The following is a 27,117-nucleotide window of genomic DNA, read 5'->3' as shown; positions in this document are numbered from 1 at the left end:
GGAGCCCATTCGATTGTGCCTTCCGAATAACTCGTCGAGCACTTACAACCCCATCTAGAACTATAGCAATATCGTGACTTAAAGTTAGCCACCGTTATAGCACCACTCAAAATTACCACCGCAGCTGAACAGCGATTGGTCATTGATTTATAAGAATCTTCGTCAGGACGGCTTTCTTCCTCCAACTCATCCAGGCTTAACAGTCCTACTACAAATATTTCAGTATTTTAAGTAGATCAATCACATTCGATCAGAGCCAATTCCTTATGGGCGACCGGGGCAAAATTAGTCATCAAATGAAATTTTTCATTACGTTTAATTTACAAAAAATGTTAGTATCAGGTTTATAAATATTTAAAAGAATAGGAAGGGAGGTATTTACTTTGATTAAATTATGCTTTCCTCAATAAAGTACACTCTCGCAAATTCGGGCTTTTGGGACCGAAATGTCACCCGAATTAGAGATAAATTCATGCGACAAATTTTTTGAAATTCAACGATTTTTTATTCATCTTCATACACATATTGAGTTTACATACTCATATTTTATGATAAATTTCATAAAAACCCATTAATAATGCAAAAACGCATCAGAACTAAGGCAAACCATGGCAAATTTGAGCATATTTGCTTCATTCGATAATCATAATCGAACTTGAATAATGTGTGTAGTCGGCGGCAGCCGCCGCTCGAGCTGCTAGTAACTTCTAACGATTACTTTCAATTTCCCTTTCTGCTGAGACAATATTTATACTTGTAAAGCTCGAGTGAATAAATATATTATATTATATTATATATGTCTACAAAATTTTTTCAAATTTAACTGCTGCCCGAATTAAAAAGTACAGCCCGATCTTGAAAGAGCCGAGTCTACTGTATTCCTTGAAAAGCAAACTATAACATCTCAATATCTATAATACCAATGCGTGACTAAATTTGCCCCAGTCTCCCTTACTGAAATATTGGTCTCTCTCCTAAATACGTATAGCTGTAGAAGAGAGACTACCACTACACCTACTAGTAGGGGAGACTGGGGCAAAAAGTCACAAATCGAAAAATTCAAAATTCAATATCTTCCAAGGTAAAAAAGATAGCGGCTCAATTTTTTTTCTATAGATAGCCTCCATAGACCTTCTTCAAAGTCGTGAGTTTCTTAGAATTCGAACAAGGAATTTAGAAAATAAAAAATATCGAAATTTTTAGCCCTATTTCTGAAATATTTTCCTTGCAGAAGATAACAATTATTAACTACTCATTTTCCAAAATTGATGCACTGGTGAATATTTTCTAAATAATTTGGATTTTTTGAATACGAATCCGCTATCTATTTTAGAATTTCACAAAAGTTCTTTTCTCCAAAAATCTTTTTATTAAAAATGGTCACTTGGGGTAAAAAGTAACAAAAGGTATAGAGCAAAAGGTAACAAAAAGCGAAGCAATTTCTGATGGTTCACGGCGAAAAGAAACGTCATTATCATGTCTCGTCGCTTTTTGTTTGCATTGGTCAAACGATTTGCAGTCCTTTGTGTGCTTTTTCCTAAAATAGCTTGAAAAGCGCTTTTCTCGTTTTCTCACTTTTCTCGCAGAGAAAACGGTGTTTTACAATGGTGTAGATGAATAAATTTTCTATGAAAATATGTCATCTAGGTATTTTTTCAAATTTACGGAAGCCCGTAATGAAGCGAATCAAAATATGATAATACCCAATGTCTGGTACTATTTGCCCCAGCATTTTTGAGAATTTTCACAAAATTACCTTTTACAAATTGGCTCGATAAACGTATTTCCTTACGAAATAGAGGAAAATTACTTTCACAAAGTTGTAGAGCGGTAAATTTTCTTTAAAACTGCGCTAATTGGAAATTTTTGAAGCGCTCGAGTAGCTTGTAAAAAAATAAAATATCCGTTTTGTGACTTTTTGCCCCAGTCTCCCCTAATCACTAGAAGCACTTCAGAATTCCAGCCCCGATTTCTGATATGTTTCTAATTACCATAGATCTATGAGACCGCAGCGCCTCTAGTGTTTGGATTACAAACTTTTCTAGTTCTAGAACAGAGGTGTGCAAAAACCGTTGAAACCGAATTAACGTCAAAATAAGTTTGTTATAGTAGCGTTTTGACCATTGACGTACATGTTTCATTTGACGTTTATTCGGTTTCAACGGTTCTTGCACGCCTCTGTTCTAGAATATTGTTAGTAATTTAAAGACCTTTAACTTTCTTATACTGAAGAATTCAATCGGTTCAGTAGAATCCGACCTACGGTTTACTAAGTATCAAAAACCAGAGAAAATGACTTTGCCTAAATTACAGGCGCAATATTAATTTTAAATCAAAATTATTGCCTGATGGAATTTACAAAGTATTCGTGTGCTCAGTTCTTAGCAGTGTAAGAGTAAAGAATCTCTTGGGTTGAAAAATGAATCTGTTGCCTCTTGAGAAACTTCTCTGGGCAGAAGACGAAGGGAAGATATTTATGACAGAATAAATACGAATTTATGAATTTTTCATTAATAAATTGTGCAAATCTCCATGATTTCTCCTTCTTCTCTCCTTCTTGTGGTGGAGGGAGGAGGGGGTGGAGGGGAGAAAAATGCATGAAAAGCAATCTTTGGCGCCAAAAACTTGAGAAACGCGTGCGCGATTTATCCGAGACACTTGAGAGACCCGAAGCGGGCTGCATGGAATTTTTCATTGTCGGATGGGCGCGAGTGTGTGAATTGCGGCTGGTAAGTTGTCTCAATGGCAAATTTGTGTGGAATGGGTGGAAGCGAGAGGGAATGATGGTGATCGTTTTGAGAGTGCGATCGCGAAAAATGGCGACGCCCGAACGTCCATTTTGCGCGCCGCGGAAGATGAGGCATCCGCGATCATTCCCACAGCGATCCACTTCAGTTTCCACACAATTCACCGTCTGATCGAAGTCTGTGTGCGCAACTTGACACCGCGATCGTGTGCCTTCTTACCCCTCCTTCCAAGAACTTTCCATTGAGGATCGTGTATTGTTTTTGTTTGGGTGATAGGCTATCCCAGAGGAAGGATCACCTGTGATCGATTGCTGGACAAAAAGCTGTTTTTTTGTAGCTTGGTGCAAGATCACCCTTTCAAACAAAAAAAAAAACGATCGCGGATTTTTCTTCGCATTTTCTTACCAATCGGTCGTTGTATGAGTGTTTTGTGTATTTCTATTGAGATCACCGAGTTAACACTCACACAGAACCATAGAAAAATCAAAGTGTTAGTGATTGATCGTGATGTTGCACGAAATGATCGCGAGTCAACATTCACGTCGCGTCTGTGACGATGTGATTTTTACATAATCACACAAGATATCCCCAACATATTGTACCGTCGAGTGAGAAAAAACTAGAAGGAAAAAATCTAGTTGCTTTCCACAAAAAAAAGATCCCAAATTTAAATAGATGATCCAACGGTTTTATCTAAAAAATTTCCAATAACGTTTATGATCGAAATCAAAAAGCAATAAAAAAAAGTGAGGTTATGCAGTGATTGTGAATGGGAATAGGTAGTTCCCATCAATAAAAAAAATCCATTTAGGAGTTTTTTCACGAGGAATAAGTGACAAGGAAGAGAGAAGTGGGTAAAATGTAAAAGTGAAAATGCACCGTCAGGAATTGCGCGATCGCCAAAAATAGTGCATGATGTGGTTGCATCAACCGACCAAAAAGTGATCTTAATTTATAATTATATGTGGCAAAATATTATATAAATATAAAAGTTAATATTCACTGTCGTCAGTGGGATTTTGCGTGTGTTAACTTCGTTTGGCTGAAGAAGCAGGAGGATTGCAGCAGGGTGCAAGCAAAGTGAGTGTTTTTAATGAATCGCCCACGCTTGATCGCGCCCAAAGATCGCAGCAATATTGAGCTCTTATGCTGCAAATTCCCCAAAAGCAAGATATGCTTCCTCCCAAGAAACTCTTGAGACCAAAGTGTCCAAGTGTCCAAGATCGCAATCGGTGGATCATTCAATGAATGCAAATTTTTTCTTTGGTTCATTCTCAAAGCCGCGATCCCTCTTCTTACCATCTTCTTGTAAACTTAATTGAAGATCTCAAGAGACAACAAGCAAAGAAAATCAACTAACAAAAGATCAGTGATCCTCAAAATGTCACAAGATCAGTTCCCTTTGCAGCATTATATCGTACGCACAATTCATTTTATTTTTGTTTGCAAAAGAAGTTACTGAAACGGGAGACGCCCCTATAAATAGTTGTTATTTACTTTTACGCAAAGCTGAATCAATTTTATTTTGTAAAAATATGTTTAAAAAAATATTCCTCTGATAGGGTAAGTGTGCCAAATTCCGGCCAGCTTGCAATTTTGGCCACCTTTTTTGTTCCTCGAATTTCCATGAATTTTTAGATTTTACGTACTCTAGGGATTATACAATGCAAAAGAATAACAAAAAATGTAGCTTCGACAAACGAGATGACGTGAAAAAGATATTGGAAAAATTCCCGAAGGGCAAGGAACTATGAGAATGAAGGTGGCCGAAATAGGGCACCAAAGCTATGTCTAAATTTTTTATTCATTTTAAAATGTATTAAGAATGATTTCAGAGTAAATAAAGACGATAAACTGTCTACAAGGTTCTAAGCAACACTTCTTAAAAAGAAGTACAGTCGACTCTTCGTTATCCGGCTGACGTGGGGACAAAATGACATTTAGGTTTTTTGAATGATCAACGGTTTTTCTATTTTGTGCTGTGTGAATTTATTTTCTGTCTGACGAAAATCAAGAGAATTTTCTTCATGGTATCCTTATGTTTCATTTTTTATCACAATTTTGTATTAAAAACTTCGATACAATGATAATAATACTTTAATTCATTCTGGAGAAACTTCATGTTTAATAAAAATAATTTTGAATACATCAACGGACAGTGTTTGGCAGTTGTCACTCCAAAAATGCAAGGATCGGATTGATCCGATTCAGACTTGTCAGATATTCCAATAACTCTCCAACGGCGTTAAGCTTACTAAAATCGGTTGATAAATACGCTCTCTACAGTTTTCTCGATTTTGGAAAATTCTATTTAGGAATGATTAGTGTAAATCTTTATATGTCTTTTACTTTTTTTCTAATTTTTAAAAATGTCAAAATCGTTCATATCGTTTTTTAGATACTGCCTGAAATTGTTCGAAAATTACCATTTTCAACCGCTTTTCCCTATTGGGGTCGCGGGACCATGACATTTAGTATAGCAGTCCACGCTTGTCGATCCTCCGGATCCTCTGCCATTTTAGGAAGATTTTCGGGTTCGATCTGAAGGAGCTCTAAGTCAAGATTCTGAATTTGATTCAGTCGTCTTTCCCTAGGTCTGTCTCAAGGTTAAAGCTAATCGTTCAAAAATTACGTAACTTAATTTCAGTATATCTCCGTTTATTATCCGGTTTGAAATGATTTTCTTTAGGTCCAAGCTCCAAGGTCGGTAATACGGACTTCAGACCTAAAAGGCTTAGCCATATGGCTTCACATCTATAATTTATTATTAGCCAAATTTTATTACTTAAACTCAAAGAGAGTGCAGTATACAATCCGCTTTTTCGAATTTATCATCGATCAGGAGCTTAAACGGTAAGAAATATCAACTTCAGATTTTTGTCTTCTTCTCCAAAACCATGTTTTTTGGTTTATTTCGAAAACGACTCCTACAATTTTTTTTAAATTCTCGCATATATTTTGGATATCCCCTATGTAAACATTCCTCTCGTTCAGTAATAGCCTTCCCGATTTGAGAGCTCTCTCCGGTTGAGGTTGTTCCTTTACCGATTCGAAGGTGTATCAGAGAGAACTTACCTAAAAAGCCGTTGGAAGTTCGAACGTATAAACTGGCGAGTTATACAAAAGTGAGCAAGTTCATGACAAGGACATTTATCTTAATAAAATTGCAATTAAAACATTCTACCCGCTAAAAATCCACAAAATGACACAAAAATTCACTTTTCCAGCAAATATTTGTACACTGTTGCTGACCGGTGGCAGCCAAAATCCCGAAAGCCAAAATCCTGAAAGCCAAAATCCCGAATGTTCATAATTCTGAAAGAGATAAAATTATATGGAGGAAAATGTTTAGAATAATTTTCTAAGACACAGAAGATTTCTCTTTGCCTCCAGAAAGCGCGGGTGCAATCGTGGGTGTAGCTATGACACTTTTAAGAATTCAGGATTTTGGCTTTCGGGATTTTGGCGTTCGGGATTGTGACTTTTAGGATTTTGACCGGGACCCAATGGCTCCGTTCAGTAATGACCTTTCGAAGAGACAAAGCCAAGCCAAACCTATTCGAAAATCTACCGGAAGCCTTAAGTGCAAGTTCATATACTCATCACTTTAGCGCTGATTGTTCTACCATTTCGAATTTCGATATTCTTGACACTTCAATCGTCAGTACCCAGAAACGTTATGTCAACAACGGGTCCCCCCCCAACATCGTTTCTGGGTGCTGACGATTGAAGTGTCAAGAATATCGAAATTCGAAATGGCAGAACAATCAGCGCTAAAGCGACGAGTATATGAACTTGCACTTTCGGTAGATTTTCGAATAGGTTTGGCTTGGCTTTGTCTCTTCGAAAGGTTATTACTGAACGGAGCCATTATGTCCATTGTTATGTATCTATGACCAAAAGCTTTTCGACATCAATTTTTCGAAATCCAAAGTTTAATCTTTCCGGTGGGCCTATTTTTTTTTAACCGATTTGGGTATATTTAGAATTCTTAGAAAGGTCTTGAAGTTTTCAATCTAGATGCATCGGTCCCAATCAGGAATGTATCGGTTAAGTACTAGTAATTGGTTTTTCTTTCTTTAATATTTTATTTTTATCCGATAGAAATTGTATTACCGGGTTAGTGGTCAAACTATGACAGGGATGACAGGTATCAACTTTCAGTTTTTCTTGTTGGAAAATTTTGACTTAGGATCCTTAGGAGTAAATTATTAAGGGAAAATGATCGATTCCGAAAATATAATAAAATTGGTTGATATTTAGGATTTTGAAATCTTCGGGAACTGGGCTAAACCTCTGGTTTGAAGATCGCCTAATACTCAGACGGAATAAGAAACATTAGAGCTCCGTTTTTTCTTTAAAACCAAAAAACTCTGAAGTGTTATAATCAAAATTTGTTAATTTATGTTTCCTGTAGAACTTAGATCAAATTCATGGAAGGAATATGGGAAAAATATGAAGTTTTCAAAGCCATAGTGTGTGCGAAGCCTGAAAGCTTTCACCTACTCCTCTCTTTCAGTCAAAGCAGAAATATGGCAAATTGAAACACTGAAAAGAGCTGTATAATCCTTATCTCCTTTGTAACCTCCTTAATTGGATTTAGCCTCCTCCAGGCTAAGTCCAATTTCTGCTTAAGGATGTTTAATATTAAATAGTTAAGAAGTAAGATAAACTATAAACAAAACATATCTTTCAAATATAATTGTCACAATTGATTTTTAAATTTAAGAACAGCAGAAGACCATTTGATCTTTAGAATAACTCAAGATCGCCTTTTCCAATCCTGATCCTTTTCAATTTGGAAAAACAATCATAAAAATAATAAAGTTTTTTTGTAACTGTATTTGTTCTACTTCTGCCATGAAAATAACAAGTATGGGTGAGGAGGAAAAGAAACAAGAACACGAGAGAGAGAGTCTCTTGGGTCCAGTGACCGCGTAGTTCTATTTATAAATATAAAATTTTCATTTATGTGGTGTTGGATATGCGATCGCATACAAAATGCTTCTCTGCGATCGCGTTCTACAACTTCTTGCTGGCTTCTTTGTAGGCACATCTGCACAAGTATTTGTTCTATTTCATTGCAATTGCCTGCAAGAAAATCCATCGATTTCTGTTCTTAACTAAATCTGAAGAAGACGGACACAAAATAGGCAAATTTCCGCACATGAGATTGCCATCGACAGAATCTCCATTCATGCCAATGAGATCGGTGGGGAAAAAAATGAATAAAATGCATTCTAGCCAGGAAATTGCTATGTATATTTCTATGAACCGGATATTGCGTGGCGCGAATTAAAGAAAATAAAATATGAATAGGCAAGTTAAGAAAAAAAAAGAGTGGATGAGGCAGTGAAAAAAAGTGAAGAAAAAACTGCTTAAATCAACAAGCTAATATTTGCACATATCACAGTGCGATTGAGAAGTAGCAAAAATCATTTTTTTCTGTCATTTATTTATATTATTCTATTAAACACACAATTATTATAAGCTCTTTCCCTAAAAAAATCTGGAAGTGAAAACTCGCAGAATGCTCGAACCGCTCGAACTTATGAATGATCTACTACAATTATTCGCTTTTTTACAGTACATGAAATTTTGGTAGGACTACAGAAGGTGAGATTGTTAGGAATCTCACCTAATATATCTTATATTTTGAAGTAGTTCATAGAACTTTACCAAAATATTGTAAAAGTAATAGTTTTTCATTTTAGAAAATAATAATTAATTTCAATTTATTGTAATGAAAACATGAATAAAAACCGATTAGGGTAAGGATTTCAGGTTTCATAAGGCCACACATGTTCAGAAAATAAAGTCCAATTTATTTTAAAAAAAAAAGCTGAGATTATAAAGAATCTTAGCTAATATGGGAAAAGTATGAAGCGTTCGAAGATAGAGTGTGTGCGAATTCCGAAAGCTTTCCCTTACTAGTTCTACATTGTTAATAAACCTTAAAGGTTTTCCGAAATGGTTCCAGAAAGCCTACGGAAAATACTGAAAATAATTCTTTCTTCGATTATCTAAAAGTGTCTCAGATAAAAGACAAAAGAATATCATTGAAGTTCGAAAATTTACACCGAACTTAGAGCATTCGAAATAGATTTTTATACGAGAGTTCAAGAATTTTTAATTAACTATTGATCTTGATGATTAGTAACGTCAAAATTAAGAGAACTAGATAATAAATCGCTCCTTGGAAATTACAAGGGGCCAACTCACTTTTTGGCGATTTTGAAGTTTTAATGCACTCAGACAGAGAATTTAATAAAATTTCAGATGATATGAGTCAATAAATTTCGTTATTAGAAAAGTTTTTCAAAATTTTACTCTTTATGATTGCTTGCGCGGTTTTGTTTGAAGTCAAGGGGCACAAAATAGATTTATTGTTCAAATTTTTGTGAAACAAGGGACTAACTCAAGCAAGTTGATCCCGTGTCATTCTAATTCGTATCATTCTAGCTAACTCATAAAAAAAAACATATTTTGAAAGGTAAAATTATGTATGTTTCGATGTTTATAATAATGCTCATACAAATAGAAAAGAATTAAATTGTTTTTATTAACATACTTAATTGAGATAATTATTTATACAAAGTTGAATCTTTCATGCTGTCTCCTGAAAAAGGGCTCAGATTGAGTTGTCCCCTTGTAATTTCCAAGGAGCGAAATAATCTTAGAAAAATAGAAAATTAATATCCCTTGTGTACGGTCTCTAGAACACAATAAACAAATATAGTTCCTGTAAGGGCATTCTGTAAGATTCTGGAAATACATGACAAATTTTATTCGAATATCAGGAAAGGTTTCCGAAAAAATGTTTCTATAACTATGGCATTGTAAGAAGCGTAAGAAGTCACATACTTCAGGTTTTTTACAATTCCAATGACAATGAATTTTATTAAGCAAATCGCTAAGTAAAGCGAGTTCATTAAAAAATCAACGAATTGAATTTTCGAATTCATGTGATGTGACAATAAAAGCTTGGTTCGCCTATAGTCAGATTTCGAACTTACGTGTGATAGTACCACAAAATATCCAGAATTCTAATTCTGAAAGAATTGATTTACTACGTCGACTTACATAAAAGTTCCGTTAATGTTCAAAAATTCAAAATGTATACGAAATTTTCGAAGTATTTTTTTACGTAAAGTTGAAAAAAAACCGAACAAAGAAATTCTTAAGTAAGTTCCGGTTCTATCATTATACACAGAAAAAAGTATTTCGTAAAATTGTTCGTAAATTCGTGCGGGATTTCTTATTAGGGATTTATGAAATGCTCGTAAATTGTATTACCCACGAAAAAGTTTGTAAAATTTTGGATTTTATCACAAACTGTGCTTATAATATGATCACATCACGAGTATTTTTTTTTACAAATATTTGTTCGTAAATGTTCGTAAACAAAACACACAGAATTATGTTTGTAATATTTTGCCATTTGTTCGTAAAGTTTTGCCAGACAAACAAAAATATACGAACAAATGTTTGTAAAAGAACGAAAAATGTTCGGCAAGTGATCATGTTACGAATAAAGTTTGTAAAAAAGTGCAAACTTTTTCGAACTTTTTTGTCAGCTATACGATTTACGAACATTCGTAATTCACATACCCATTAGGAATTCACAGACATTTACGATTAATTTTACATTTCTTTTTCGACGTAGAGTATTAGATAGACACCATAATAGCATAAATCTCGTATCTTTGATTTTTCTCACAATAAAGTGAAAATTATTGACACTCTTCTGACACTTCGAATTTCGAACAGGGAATCAGATGACTATCTATGCGGAATTTATAGAAATTCTTAATGGAATACTTCTTTGATATTTTTATCTTATGGAAATTATGCTCAACGCACAATAACATTTGTTTTGTAAACATGTTTTTGACATTTTAGTAAGAATGAGTGAGATCTCAATCTAGTCATCTCGCTCACTCTCATATGTAATTTTGAAAACATGTTTACAAACAAAAATTATTGTGCGCTGGGCATTATACTTATGTTTAGATAGAGTTATGCCCAGTGCACAATAACTTTTGTTTGTAAACATGTTTTCAAAATTTTCTATGAGAGTGAGCGAGATGACTAGATCTAGATCTCACTCACCCTCATCGAAATGTCAAAAACATGTTTACAAAACAAAAGTTATTGTACGTTGGGCATTACTCCCTCCCAAATCATACAAAATTCGTTCGAAAACCCATGAGAAATCTAGAGTTAAAGCTAGCATTTTTGACGCTTGTAAGCTCTATACGGAGCCAATGAAAAACAAACCAGCAAGACAATGTTTGTCGTAAATAAACAATGTATATACTAATGTAATTCATAATTAGATTGATTATAGATATTCGTGTGACTTTGAGTTAGAGCAATAATAATTGTAAGTGAGAGAGCGAGATTGTGACGATGGACGCGTGAGACGCAAATACTCGAAGATCATTGAGTGAATTTGTGGATGAAAATGATCACCCAATATTAACTTGGTGATCTTTGGCGTGAAAATGTGCATTCGGTATGACCTTGATTGGAGTACGGTCTTATTATCGTGTTGAGAATGCAATTTTTACGAGTGACAAAAATAAGACAGAATCAGTTTTTTGTTGCTTTAATTAAAATAAACAATCACGAGGCATTTTTATTTCATTGTTTTTCACACACTTAATTGCCTGAGAAATTGATAGCTTTCGTCACCATCCAGGCATTTTCCCGCGCCTCCCCCCTTCAAGTCCTCTTCTATAGCACACTTTCTGAGGACGTTTTCAATTATTCACTGATATTTCGTTTTTGTTGAAGATCCCATGTTTACAATTATCTCTTATCACTTCAGTCTCAATTGCATTCATACTTTGCGATCCCAAGAGAGCTATTTCAGTTTTCCTACAGTGGATCACTCATTTTATGGGAAGACTTGCTCGAAGGATTATTTAAAAATAACGCTTTTATGATCTACTCAGATTAGGGATAATAATTTAAGGACTCTCCTTTGCTTTGGTGATAAGCAGTGGATTCCTAGTCACCACAAAAAGAACAAAAAAATAGATCTTCGAAATTTCAAAGATTGGTTTCGAAAATTTCTTTTTCGAAATTCGAAGTACCTTGTGTCAATAGAGTCAATGGTGTCAATACTCAAATTTTTGTATGAAAAGAACAAAACAACTGAGTAACTTTTTTAACAGCTTCTTCATAATTGAGAATCCTAAATTTAGCTTGAGTCCTTCGAAAAAAAAGAACATCTTGTGCAATTTACCATTTAGCCAAGACACCTTAGTCCTTTTTTCCTATTCTTAAATGAAATTGGTCCTGAATTACATTGCGATAAGGCTCCTGACGCTCAGGATCATTTCAAAGAAAAGAAAAGCCCTATTTCAAATGTGTTCTAATTCTGAACTACAGTAGACTCTCGCTCAATCGGCCGAAAAATTTTGTTGACAATTTTCACGTTTAATTATGAAGCAAATTTGCTCAAATTCGCTGTAGTTCTTCCTATTTTATCGTGATCTTTATAATTGAGCGCTTTTTGTGGAATTTACAAAAGATTTGACGCCCAAATCTATCGAGAATCCAGTAGGGGAATTCTGTAATTTTCGTGACATTGTCATGCGTGAGTTCGAAACCTGACAATGTCATTCGAGCTTTTTTTGTCATATCATATGAGTTCGAAAATGCAATTCATTGAATTTTAAATGAAATCCCTTTACTTAATGATTTTTTGAAAATACAGTACGTTTTGTGGTTGATTTGTTTAACAAAATTCATTGTCATTTGAATTGCCAGAAATCTCAAATATGTGACTTCTGACAATGCCACGTGAGCTGAAATGGCAATGTCACGGCTACAGAATCGCATTTTCGAAAAAGCTCTCCTGAGATTCAAACCCAATTTGTCACATGGCATTGCCAGAGCGTTACAGAATTTCCCTCCAGATGACATTTTGCCCCAAATGCCCAATTGAGAAAGAGTCTACTGTATCCCATTTTTTCCAATTGTCAATAATGCCTGAGGTTTAATAACAATTTTCCTCATTTGAGAGTTCTCTCCGGTTAAGGTTTATACTGTACCTGTTCGAGGGTATATTAGTGAGAACATTACCTTAAAAATCGATTAAAGTTCGAATATTTAAACCGAAGATTTGCATAAAAAAAACGTTCTGCCATCCTGAAATTCCATAAAACTACACATAAATTCACTTTTTACAGTAAACATTTACGCATTGTTCCTGACGCTGTTGACAATTGATGGTGTCAAGAATACCGAAAATTCGAAATGGAAGAATATGCAGTGCTAAAGCGGCGAATGTGTGAATTTGCACTTTAGACTTTCGATTGATTTTCGAATAGGTATAGCTTGACTTTGGACTTTGATTCTCTAATATTTAGTGTTTTGGATAAAAGATAAACGGAACTCTATTTGCACAAAATGTCGTTGATATTCGAAGAATTCTAATTCAGTTTCGTATTTTCATACTAAGTTTTCATACAAGTTGGGGAGAATTTGTAAAGCATCACACTAAAAGTTGGCAAAAGGGTTACTGAATGTATACGAAGTGATTTAATAAAGAAACAGGAATACTAAGTTTGCCACTTGAGTACAGTCGAGTTCCTCAAATTGGAACTCCTCAAATTTGAACGACGCGACCGTAGCATTCAAAATGTAAAATACAAGGTTATGTAAAAGAAATGTTGCATTGCGTCTGAATTAGAACTATTTTTCTCTGGTGTTTCATCAATATTGGTGTAATATTTAAATTTCCTCAACAAATTCTACGTATTTAACAAGAAATTCAATTGATAAAATACTCTAAAGTTACTTTCCTTTATTTAGGAAAAGTGAATTTTACATGAATTCCGTTACGTTTTTGAAAATATTGTTCAAATTTGAGGAGTGAGAAATGTCATCTATACCCCCCAAATGTTCAAATTTGAGGAACTCTACTGTATTTCGAAATTCAAAAAGGCCACCTTGCGGATTTATCAAGTAATAACAATGTCTCTTTTTTGGCTCTTCAAATAGATCTTAGAATTTTTCAAACTCTATTTGTGAATGGCAAGGCCCTGTCACTTCGAAAGACTATGCCAATTTTGTTGTATTAATCTTTTTAAAAAAAAAAAGTAAAAGTGAAAAATCTTAAAAAAAGTTTCTTGAATTGTAACAAGAAGTTTTGTTGCAATCCTGCTCCAGCCTATCCCTCTTTATCTTCTTAAGGTGTCTACACATTGAGAACAATTTTCGTCAAAAATTGCTTTTTTGAAGGAAATTGGCTGCAGTGCTGTAGGCAGAAACGTCAAAATTCTGTCAAAAACGCAATTTTTGACGAAAATTGCTCCTAATGTATAGAGGCCTTTAGTATTTCGATTGGATTTTCAAATTGGAAATTTGATTAAAGTGTTAAATATACAGTAAAAAATTATTTGCTGCTTTACCATGATTTTCATTGTAAATTTTACATTAAACATGTAATCGTGTGTACTGATACACATTTGTGTAATTTGTACACATTTTGTCTGAAAACTGTGTAATTTGTACACATTTTATTTGAAAACTGTATAATTTTACACGAAATATGTAAGATAATGTACACAATTGTGTAATCATTCGCAATTTATTACACGGTCTGCAATTACATCAAAATTAAGTTACACATTTTCATATTACACATTTTGCTGAAATACATAATTTATGTAACTTTACAAGAATAATCGTGGTAAAAAAGCAAACCAACGATTATCCTTGTAATTTTTTTTACTGTGTAGCATGTTCTCTCATCCCTCTTAAATTTTCATCACTTGACTTAGATATTTTATCCAAGACACACTTGGGAGATTATAACAGACTGTAGAGATTTTATCTGAGGAACGAACCAAGAGAGGGAGATTCTCCAAGACACACCAGTGCATTTCGAACTATCCAATTCTAAAGCAGCCCCAATAAGTAGATTTTCAGGGTTATCTTGTCATAACCTTCAGCCATTAATATTAATGATATTCCTGGGGAGGAAGCAAAACTTCCTGGGAGTTTGTAAGAAAAAAGGCACCCATTGATTCAATGAAACATGAAATTTCCGCTAGTACATGGCAATTAAAAGAAATTTCATATATCCATTTCCTTCCAAAGTGATATTAAATGTATAGGCACTAACAATAAATATTTTTGTGCTATTTACAGTGTTGATTTGCTGGTTGAACGGCGTGTAAACGGACGAAGATCATTAAGTGCAATCAGTGGATCTTTTTTTTTTTGCCCACTCTGTCGTCGTCTTTCTCATGGAGGATGGCTCATGAGCATAACATCAAATGAGGCTTCTTTGAACAATGTGCGCCTCTCAATAGGAATCATAATTAAATCATTACCCAGTGAGTGAACAGAAAATCCATCTCCTTGGACACTTTGTCCACTTGGCTGCATAAATAATATTATTAATAATTCTTTTTTTTTTGCCATCTTGGTTCAACTCCATCGGACTCAATCGACGGTTACAATTTAGTGCCAGTGAATTGCAATTTTGCCGCACTTCTCGTGTGAGTTGTTCTTGTGAATTGAAGCACAGTGCCTTGTCTCTATTTTTTTTTTATTAATTTTTTCCTCTGCTGCTCAACTTCTCTCCCATTTAATGAGAAATACAAGAAATAATAGTGCGATTAATAAATAAAATTGAGTGCTCGTGGAAGGGGCAGAGGCTTGATGTGAGGTGAATAGTGTTGAGAAACCTGGGATTATTAGCACAATTCATTCTGTGGAGAGCACATAATAAGCCCCCAAGGAGGAGGCAAAAAGAGTGGTACCCAACATAAAGAGTGAGACAGAGGATATTGACTAAGGCGGACAAAAAGTACTGCAGTAAATTGCATCTATAATTACAACACAACGGTAAGTTTTATTGAAGAAAAATCTCATTTCCAGTGACACTCCAGTTGCTAAGAAGCTGCCTAGGCAAAAAGAAAAAAGAGACCATTCTAAGTCAATTTTCCTTGGTTGCAAGAAGCGTGGAAAATTTCAAATGAAATTGCAACTCAGATGGACTTGATTAAGATGCTCGATGGCACTAGAAAAAAGTCCCCAATCAAACTTTTCCTATCATTCACCGAAAGTTCAAAATCACCATTCAGTACTGGACTTCAGAGCAAACTGATTCGAAAAAGCATATCTGTTTCAATATCGAAAATTAACTTTTGTTTTCGAATACTTCTTTTATTTATATGCAGGTGCATTTTCATTTTCCTCAATTTGTCATTAACTGAAAATATAAGGAACTACTTTCGAAAGCCTTTGATGATTTTTCGATATCGAAAATTAACTTTCGGATTCGAAAAATCAAAAGAAGGATTTCTCGGATATCAAAAGTTCGAATTGGATTTTTTTTTTAAATATCCTGATGATGATCCTGTGATCAAAAGCACATTATTCAGAAGATAAGTATATTTTCGATATCGAAAATAGACTGTCGCCTTCGAATACTCTCGTAAAAGTATCCTAGTTCTTCTGTTTTTCCCCAATTTATTAATTTGACCAAGAAAAAATTCAAATGAATTGATTCAATATTTATCATCATCATTATCATTTTCAACCGGGTTTAGAACATAGGCTAGCAGCCCACGCCAGCCGATTCTACACTACTTTTATAATTTGGATATTCACTCGGTATTAACCTTCACTGAGAGAAATCCGAAAAAGTTTAAATAACATTCCAGAAATGTTAATTTTACCCTGCAGTATTGATCCGATATCGGTGTAAATATTATGCTTTTTAGGTGTATTGGGGGTTAAAGTTACCCTTTTTTCATGTTGATTTTATCCTTAAAATGTGTAAAATTAACATTAAAAAATGTTGATATATTTTTACACTTAGAAAGTGTTAAATTTATGAGGAAAAAAGTTAATCGCACCCCCTTTTTTTCTCAGTGTTCAGACGCTTACTGATTTAAAATGAGACGTTTGTTCCTTCGGTATCGAACACTTACTTTAATTTTCGAATTTTCTCTGGAACGCATTCTGATGTATCGTTTTATATATTTATGTGTTTTCGACATCGAAAATTGAAATTACATTTTGACTACTATATAATAACTTCTAATTTTCCCCATCTAACCTTCAATTTGAAATTGAATGTTTTCAGTACTATTTCAAATGTTATTAAATAAGGTAAAGTACCCTGTAGTCGGCCGGTTCCTCAACTCGGGTTATTTATTCAATTTACTTAGGTTTGCTATAATATGGTTTCACAGATCTAACATTACAAGGTCTATTATATTGTATATAATGTAAATCAGTGAAAATTTTATAGAAATTTACTATAAAACGCTAAAAAAATTGGTTAAATAATTCAACCGGCCGAGTTGAGGAACTGGCCGACTTGAGGATACTTTACCTTACATCAGTATTGCACTTTAGAACCAAAATTCACCGGTGTAATGAGTCTAGTTCCAGTTTTTTTCGATATCGAAAATTGTCTTTCAAGTTCAAATTATTTAATTTGATCGCAAATGAACTGGAATAGCGAAAAAAATTATTTTTTTTAAATGTTGTTTTTTTCGACATCGAAAAGTTAACCTTTAGCATATTCTCATGTATTTTCTTCCAACAGAAAAATAATTAATCAGCGCTAAAACGGCGGGTATTTGAACTTGTACTTTAGGCTTCCGGTAGATTTTCGAATAGACTTGGCTTGGCTTGGCTTTGGTTACTTTTATTTCGAAAAGTTACTTTTAATAGCTTCAACATTACTTTTTTTTAATTTACCGATTATAAAGCACAAAAAAATAGGTGAAAGCTTTTTAAACTTCTTCAGCTAATTTATTTGATTTTCTTCACTATTATAGAACTTTTTCAAAAATTTCTTTAAAACCGAATACGTGTTGAAATATATTAAATTTACAATCAAATGTTTTTAAAATAAATAAACGGTGCGGCAAAGTGTCCAAGGCTTTGCAAAATGCTCGAACTCGTGACTTAGATGCTGTATCTCAAAAGTACTTTCGCATCATTTACCGTATACCCAAAAGATTCTCCAAAATAGTTTTAAAAGTATTAGAATTGATGTTCGGACAAAAATTATTTATTCGATTTCATAACCGGTCTGTTACCACTTCACAATTGATTTGAACCGATTTATAAATCATTCAAAAAAATTCCCAAAATACATTTCAGGAGTAATATAATTGAATTTCGAATAACAATGAGTTATCGGTAATGAATCGTTTCATTGCCTGTTTACAACTGATGTGAATCGGTTTCTATTGGAAATTCCAAGACCTTTTCAACGAATCTGAACTTGAATAAATCGGTTGAAGAATACGCTTTTAAGAACTTTTTAATGCATGATCTTGAAAAGCGTTATAAGGAATTATTCAAGGTTATTATGTTATGTGGACGAAGATTGGACAAGAAAATATCTAAACGTTATATAAAAATGTTTATTGTATGTGAATATAAATCTAGGTACAGTAGACTCTCACTATTTCGACTCCTTTAACATCGGGCTACTTTTTAATTTGGGCAGCGGTTACATTTGAAAAAAGTTTGTTGACATTTTTCAAGTTCGATTATGAATATCAAATGAAGCAAATATGCTCAAATTTGCAATGGTTTGTCTCAGTTCTGATTTGATTCTGCATTTATTAAGGGGCTTTCATGAAATTTACAATTAATATGAGTATGTACACTTAATATGAGTATGCAGGTAAACAAAAGATCGTTGTATTTCAAACAATGTGATGCCCGAATTTCTCTCTAATTCGGGTGACATTTCGGTCCCAAATGCCCGAATTTGAGAGAGTCTACTGTAATGTTAATGAAAATTTTGGCTATATGGACCTGATTGAGTCTGACAGCCAAAAACATAAAAAGAAGAGAGAGAGAATGTTAATGAAATGAATGTAAAGAGCCTTTAATTAAAATACCTAACCGTTTGATCTCTGGATCTAGCAATGTCCAAATAGAATAACGAATTTAGTATTTATCTCTTGTCACGAAGTTCGATGATGAAAAAAAAACAATAAATGCGACTGATACTTAGTGGCTCTTTTCAGTAATATCAGAGACAAAAGCTAAGTCAAATCTATTCGAAAATTGACTGGAAGTTCAAAGTTCACATATTCGCCGCTGTAGCGCTGATCATTCTGTCATTTCGAATTTTAGGTATTCTTGATACTTCAATTGTCAAGAATGTCAATAACCGAATCTACCGAAAATGTCAATAACATTGCGTAACCTTCGCGGCAAAAAGTGAATTTTTGTGTAGCCTTTTTATGAATTTATTCCCTTTTTGTGCAATTGATCGGTTTAAATTTTCGAACTTCCAACGGGATTTTAGGTAAATTCTGTGATATAGCTTCAAATCGGTACATTATATACCGTTAACCGGAGAGAATGGTCAAATCAAAAACGTTGGGAAATATATTTTTAAAACAATAATTATAAGAATAAAAATAATATTGTTTCTTTTCAATATCGAAAACAGAAGTTTCTGCAGTTTCGGAAGTTATGAAATGTTTAGAATTCAAATCTATGTAAATACAGCCAAGTATATCGCATTTCTGTTTTGTATCGAAAATAGCTTATTTCATAAAATTACTATTTTCGATTTATAGTGTCTCTTGTAACATTCAAATAACTCTGCAACAAAATTCAACGTTGCCATCAACGTCTGTAAATGTTTCAATGAGTTACTTTTAAATGTCAAACTGAATGATTTTCACTTCTGAGAATCTTACAAAAGGAAACACTTTCCCTCCATTTAAATTCCTCTATACCCAAATCATCAAAAGAATTTTGGTTCTGTAGCAGGAAATTTTGTCATTTGCGTGCATTTTTCGGAGTTAGTGCGTTTGCGTCAGAAAATGGCCCAAAAGGAAAAGTTCAATGAAATGGCAAGTTAAAAGTGCGTTGAGGAAATTACGACAATCACAGAGAATTTGCCAGTGGCTTGTTTTCTCCTTTCGCCAGCAAATTTGCACCATTTTCCGAAAAAAAAGAACAAAAAATGCATGACTGCATTCTATTTTTTCCAAAGCGTCAGAGCTATTTTTCTTCTTTTGCACTTCCTGTTTTTCACCGAAAAACACACAGATTTTCACTGCAGTTGGGGCAACAGAAAAAGTTGCTGATAGGCTTAAATGAGCTTATAGGATCAGTGATTCAATTAATAAAATTGCGGGTTATGTATAGGGTGAATGGTGGAAAGCGAGACACTTATGAAAAAATTCAATTACAAATGCATTTTTAAACTGAATAAATAATTATTTTTACCATTTTTTTGTATCATGGGATTCTTTGACAAATATTTTAAAAGAATCTTAACCGTTGTTATTAAATATTGCAACCGAATAATCGGAAAATTCACGGAAATTAAAAAGTAACACATTTTGAAAAGATGGACAACATTTTGGAAAGTGGGACAAAAACTTTTGGAAAGTTGGACATAGTGATATTAATGACAAAATAACATACAAAATATGTAGAAAATCAAATGTTGAGGGTTTTCTCTGTATACTTGCACATTTGATGGTTATGCTAATCCTTCCTTTATGTCCGGGAAATAGTTGAGGAACGCTAATTACCGAGAACTTCTTGGACGTCCAACCAAAAAGATAAATAAATAAATAAATATAAATGTCCAGCATTTATAGCTTTAAAGCGGATGCAACTTCTTAGCAGATTTGGATACCTTATCCGGCCAGGTCCTTTTCCATTTGCTTTGGGAGTCCTGTAGAGGCTCCCCTTTGTCTTTCTCCAGGTGTTTTTGCGATATTTAACTATCCATTCTGTCAGAAAAAGTGGTCTTCGTAATCTGGAGATCCTTGCAGCCTTTTCCACGAGATTTTCTCCTTATCAGCTGCTAACTGCTGTTGCAACTATTTCTCCGGATACTTTAGGATCTTTGTCGTTCTTGTTAACAAAACCACCAAATTCGTTCACAAAACCAACTTGTCCAAGATTTCATAAAACTTATTTTAAAAGCAATACGAAATTAAATCACTTTTATATCCTTTTTAAATGTAATATTTCACAAATATTTTTCATTCACCTTTTAAATGGATGTTTGTCCTTCGATTTTCACTACGGACTTAATAATATTTCACAAATTATGCCGAAAAATCAAACAAAACACTTTGATATTTTCCTAGCAACTTCCATAAGAAACAAAGAAATACAACTACCGTGTGAAGGTTATGAATATCACGCATGCAATACATTTTTTAAATTCTTCTTGCAAGTCACCCTTTGATTGTTTTATAACGATTTTTGCATTTTTAACTTCTGTAATAATCATAAAATTAAGTTTAATAATGTTTTTATCGAAAATTTAAATATTTAAGTGATTTATTATCAAGTGTTTAAGAAGGTGTCTCACATTCCACACTGCTTTGTTCAACTTTCCAAACTGTCTCGCTTTAGGCAAATGACCCTACTAACAATGCATTGGGGAAATTTGCAAGAATTATAATTCAATTGTGCAAAGCTTTTCGACTAAAGGATTTAGAATTTAAAATTGAGAACAGTTGCCAGCGCCACATGCGGTAGAAAACAGTGACCTCACGCGGAAGAAATGAAAGTGGAAACTTGAGGCGACGGGTCATAAATGAATTTATAGATAGGGGAAAGTGGGGCACCTTTGAATTGGGGCATTTTTGAAAATGGATTTTTCTCATTATTTTTAAAGGGAATTCAGACTTATTCCAATGTAATTTAGCTTTTTAAGTGTTTTGTTAAAAAGACCCATTTTTGAAACTGCCACAATTCAATGGTGCCCCACTTTCCCTTACTAATGGGGTTTCCCGTTCACTGTAAAAGCGATTGCTATAGGGTAAGGGCTCATAATTTTGCCCAGTCTGCTTATAAGCATTGATGTTCCAAGTTTGAAGTGTGATATTTTCGATACTAATTGACTTTTTTTGTTACTCTCTTTTCAGAAGGGTTGTTTAGAAACTTGGCAAGCTATTTATTGTCTTATTTTTACTAAGATTAGTTTTAATACGTTTAAAAATGAATTGATATGTAGAGGTGAATTTGGCTCTAATTTGGACAACTTGGCTGTAAATCTGGACAGCTAATCCGCCTCAACAGGATGCCCATTGTTCTTCATTTCATGAACCAATCTTACCAAGTCCTTTTTCTGTTCATGTAAGGGAAACGTAGAATGTCACAAGAAGTCCGGAATCTTTCCATATCATTCATTAAAGTGAGTTGACTTCGGTACTCCAAGTACGTGCGGATTCGCTCATTCCCTGACCTTTCCGGGAGCCTTTCAAGGCTTTTCTCGCTACATCTCTTTCGCAGAGATGCTTCTTTGTTTCTCCAGGCATTTTTCCAACCTAGTTATCACAAAAGCTAAAACTTCACGAAATTTCGTGAGAAAAACACCTGTCCAAAATAAGGATCATCACCTCACTGGTAAATGTCTTAAAACATTTCCCATTTTTCACACGAAAAATCTAATTCACAAGGCAAATCTCACTTCAGGTCAAATTTACAAATCACCATTAATGTGAATCAACACAACTTTCAATGAATATTCAATTATATCACTCGAAAAAAGCGAAGAAACATTGTTAGTACTTCACCACAGCTAAATAAAACTGAAGTAAACACGAAGTTCTGTCATATTTCTCGTAAGCAATTGCTCACACTGAATTTTCAACAAAGCAATTTCAACTCAAATCATATTCAAAATTTAACGTATTTAGTGTTAAAATCTTCTAAAAAGAACAAATATTTAGACAGAATTCATTATTCATCAAATATTGGAATAAAAATCCATCATTTTAATCAATTTATTTTTAGTGTCCAATTTTATCCTCAAAGTGTCCAAAATAAGAAACTGGACAAAATTATGAGCCTTTCCCCTAAGTCCAAGTAGTAGACATAAAAATCAATGTTTACCACTCACCCAGTTTCCCCTATTAGCCTACATTGGTCAGTTCCGGTTCGTCGGATTCGATGAACCGGAACGTAATTTTCGGAATTAAGGATGGTCTAAAAAGAAACTCTGTGAATATCAGGCCAATCAGAGGTGATTAACCGAACTCGTGCATAGCAATAGCTGTGATTATGAAAGAATTGCAAACAAAAAGATGAGAAAATTTATTATTCATTTTGCCAGACGATGAAAATGTCTCTCCCCCTTTTCCGTTCTCTGGGAGGCTCTCTTTTGGGGACCCCTCGGCTCAGAGTGTTTTTCACCTCCACTGAACGCCGCCAGTCACACAAATTGCAGATGCACTAATTGAGCACATATTTAACTCTTTTATTTGCATAATATGTTTGAATATGCTCTCGTATGCAATATTCACTCTCCTTTTGCATATAGACATGCTGATGGCGGCGATGAATTTAGCTTTGGCCAACTAAAATTAGCAATTAACACAGATTCATCATTCTGCAACGCAGACTCTCTTGCTTGGAAAACTGCTTTGCTATAAATCCAAACATTCATTTTCCTTCTATTTTTTTTGCCATTTTCGAGGAGGATGTATTTTTTGGTCTGTCTATTTTATTTATTTATTTTTTCTTAGAATGGGAATGTCGTGATATCACTTTGCAATTGTTTGAATTAGTATTATGTCACTGTTGAAACAGAAGCGTTTCCAGGAAAATTGATTCAAATTCTCAAGAAAAAAGGCGCTATCTTAAAAGGCTTCCTGAAGTAATCACTTTTTCAATTTATTAAAATACAATTCAAAAGGCAAATAAGTAGCAAATTAAAATGCTTTTACGCAATGTTTGTAAAAGGAAAACCTTCAGAAAGATGAATAAACTTAGAAACTGTACAGAGCCAAGAGATGAGTTACGGTTAGCATAATTGTAATAATAATGATGATAATTATTTTTGATAATACAATATCGATTTAATTAGATTTAAATAGATTTTCATATTCCATTTTATTAGCCACTTCTAGGATAATTCTCTGATACGTAGGGGGAAGTAGGGCACCTTTGAAAGTGGGGTACCTTTAAAATTGGGATTTTTCTTCTATTTTTAAATGTAATTGAGCCATGTCATAATGTAATTTTGCTTCTCAATCTGTTTGTGCAGCTATATTATATCACGATAAGGCTCAATTTTATTTAAAAATAGATGAAAAATCCCAATTTCAAAGGTACCCCACTTTCAAAGATGCCCCACTTCCCCCTATGGGCACATACGGCCTATATAGACTCAGATTTATCCGATTTATCCTCGAGAAAATTTGTCAGTAGAGGACTAGACGAAGGAATTCTATGTAATGGATCTTTAATCGATGATCCTAATACCTGTTTCAAACTGGAGGTTTATCCCAGTTCTCCAATGTCTCGATCAGGGGCCTCTCGACATTTCATTTTCCATATGTTTTTGCATAGAGGCACTGAAAACTGTTGGCAAGTTTTTTCCTAAAGAGAATTGACTTATCAGTCTGATATATTTCGAAATCTTGCATTAAAATCTATCTAAAAATACATATTTCATAATGTTCGCCAAAATTATACAAGAACTACGAACATTTTTTTTTAAGTCGCAGTGCAATAGCCGCAAAATTTTTAGAAGGAAAAGTGAAAAATAGCTTCACTTTTTATTAGGCTTGATAGGCCCCTGGTCTCGATAATCCCAAATTTGACAGGATCATCCTGAGTTTCTAAGTCTATTTGGAGCCTTACAAGTTTTTCTTTCGCAAGTTCTAAATAAGAACGTTTCCTGCTTTTTCTGGAACACTGAGAAAATTTAATAAAAGATTTATTAAACCAAAAATCTATCATTTAATGATAGACCTTAGTACAATCGAATTTAGAGTTTCCAAATTGAGTTGAAAAAAAATTATTCAACTATTAAATCTCAAGGCAAATTTGAAAAATAATATTTAAACATCAGTAAAAGCTTATTTTTAATTGAATAATTTTCGGCCAGTATAAACTGAGTATCAGGGAACCTTATTTTTATTTTATATTATATTTTTTTTTATTTCGTAAAGTTCAATAATAATTTTAAAATAAAATATTTATAACTTGACTTAATTTTTACATATACAACTATTTGGATTTAATTTCTATTAAATACAAATTTAAAAAAATTTTCAAGTTCGTTTATAATTTTACATATTTCAATCTTGAAAGTTTCTATTCATATTGTAATTTTTTTTTTAAATTTTGTATTAGAATAACGCATAAATGTTCTTACATTTGTATTAATGAAAATAATGTTTTTTTTAAGCTATAAACTAGTATTTAAAAAATCTGGTGTCTTTTCATTTTTTTTATAATTGTTCACTTAAGTTTCCCTTGAAAAAATTAAAAAAAATTACAAGAAATTGGTACAAATTATTTATATTTCTAAATAAGGCAACATGATACTAATACCATTTTAAAGCTGAAAAACTATATTTTATTTTCTTTGAATTTTAAAATCAGGTAATATTTTTTAAATAATTTTTTTTTAATTTTTAAAATTCGAAATATTCTTTGAATTTTCGAAAAATGGTATTATTAATATTGAGATCAAATAGTATAAAAATGCTCAACTACGTTAAAACAACAAGTTGTTCTTTCACTGAAAAAAAAGAGGGTGCGATTAACATTTTTTCCTCATAACTTTAACGCTTTTTAGGTGTAAAATATATCAATATTTGTTAATTTTATACTTTTTTAAGGGTAAAATTAACATGAAGAAGGGTACCTTTAACCCCTAATACACCTTAAAAGAGTAATATTTACACCGATTTAGGATCAATACTGCAGGGTAAAATTAACATTTCCGGAAAGTTATTTTAACTTTTTTGGATTTCTCTCAGTCAGTGTTAGGATCCTAAAATATTACAAGAAAAACAATAAACTAATATTATTTTTGATAATCCTAAAATGCCCCATTATTATTATTTTATTATTCGTATCGAGACAATTTATTTGCTATTACAATGTAATCATTACAATGTGCCCCGTGATGGAAGAATCTGCTGATCGTAGATCGCCTAGGAATGTCTTCTCCGTAGTGAATGCTTCTTCCGTGCTCCAGAAGTTTTTTTGGGAAAAGGCGGTGCATTTTATTACGTTGTATCACAGTGAAAATGTCTTTTTTTCTAGACATTCAGTTGCTTGCACCGAGCGGGACTTGAACTCACAGCTGTGAGAGTAGAGTCAGAGATCTCACCGCCCAAAAGCCAACGGTTTTGCCTATTGCGCCACTGAGATCCCCAAGCTCCCATTAATTCGTATTATGTGTCATGAATTAGAAAGGGACAAATGTTAGAAAATATTAAAGCCCTTAGTCAATTAGATTTTTTTGTTTTAATTCTGAATCTTGCTCACAAAACCCTAAAAAAGAAAATTATTTTTTATAGAAAACATTGTAGATTTCTCTCGAAAAGAAAATCTTTGAAATTTAAAAACTAATAAAATTAAATATCTTATATTTTTAAGATCTAAGTTAAATCTGTCTAGGGAGTTTATTTCTCAACTAATTTGATCAAATTTGGATCCATTGAAACATCCCAAAGATTCTAACCTCACCTCGGTTTCAATCGGTTATGAATCGGTAAACTAACGGTAATTGGTATAATCTGTTTTAATATTTTTATTGATTTTCCGTAAATCTTTTATCGATCTTGATCTAGAAGTCATACGGTAAGGGATATCAACTTCTAGTAGGGGGAAGTGGGGCACCTTTGAAATTGATATTTTTCATCTATTTTTAAATAAAATTGAGCCTTATCGTGATGTAATTTAGCTTCTCAATCTGTTTGTGCAGCTAAATTATAACACGATAAGGCTCAATTTTATTTAAAAATAGATGAAAAATTTCAATTTTAAAGGTGCCCCAGTTTCAAAAGTGCCCCACTTCCCCCTACTAAGTCACAACATTATTTCCTATCAAAATCAAGTTTTTTATATTTGTTTTAAAACCAATTCTGTCGATTTATTTCATTTTCCGATGTAGTTGGAAAAGTGTCTTTGATGAACACTCCTTTCATACATGCCAATGACCTCAGTTCATTACTTTTAAGGATTTTTCAATGTCAAAGGTTATTATTTTTTTTATAATTAAGATTGTTTTTTGGTGTTTAAATCGACAATAATCCGGTATGGATTCAGGAAATCTAAAGTTCCTTTTAAGGAAGGAAGTTTTCTATATTCAACAACTTTTCCGACCAAAACGAAGATCAATACGATTCCATTAGCGACGCTTCCATATAACATTCTCCAGTATGACCAATAATTTTCCATTTGTCCACCTCCTGAAGCTTTGAATTTAAATCTAAATTTACACAAAAATTCTGCGAGCAACTCCGTGCGTCGTTTGGCTTTGAATGTGAATGTGTTTACTTTGAAAAAAAAAAAATGATCATAAGCAAATAGCCTAGTGAATAAGTGTGGTAGCATCGTCACTCCAAATTATGACGAAAAT

The 27,117-nt window shown here is 33.3% G+C and overlaps 1 protein-coding gene across 2 annotated transcripts in view; it reads left to right on the top strand.

Annotated features, from left to right (window-relative positions):
* Positions 1-2,893: 2,893 nt before the first annotated feature.
* Positions 2,894-27,117, top strand: part of LOC129800712 (protein sprouty) — a 93,971-nt gene continuing 69,747 nt past the window's right edge. Inside the window, exons 1-3 of one of the 2 annotated variants that reach the window (XM_055845309.1) lie at positions 2,894-3,827; positions 14,916-15,103; positions 15,235-15,617. The gene's annotated coding sequence lies outside the window, so the exon portion shown is untranslated. Of the gene's footprint in view, positions 3,828-14,915; positions 15,618-27,117 lie in introns of both variants that reach the window. The other variant, XM_055845308.1, reaches the window with a different exon arrangement.

The sequence above is a fragment of the Phlebotomus papatasi genome, chromosome 2, assembly GCF_024763615.1.
Source record: "Phlebotomus papatasi isolate M1 chromosome 2, Ppap_2.1, whole genome shotgun sequence".
NCBI classification, from domain to species: Eukaryota; Metazoa; Arthropoda; class Insecta; order Diptera; family Psychodidae; genus Phlebotomus; species Phlebotomus papatasi.
This window is presented reverse-complemented; position numbering and strand designations above follow the sequence as displayed.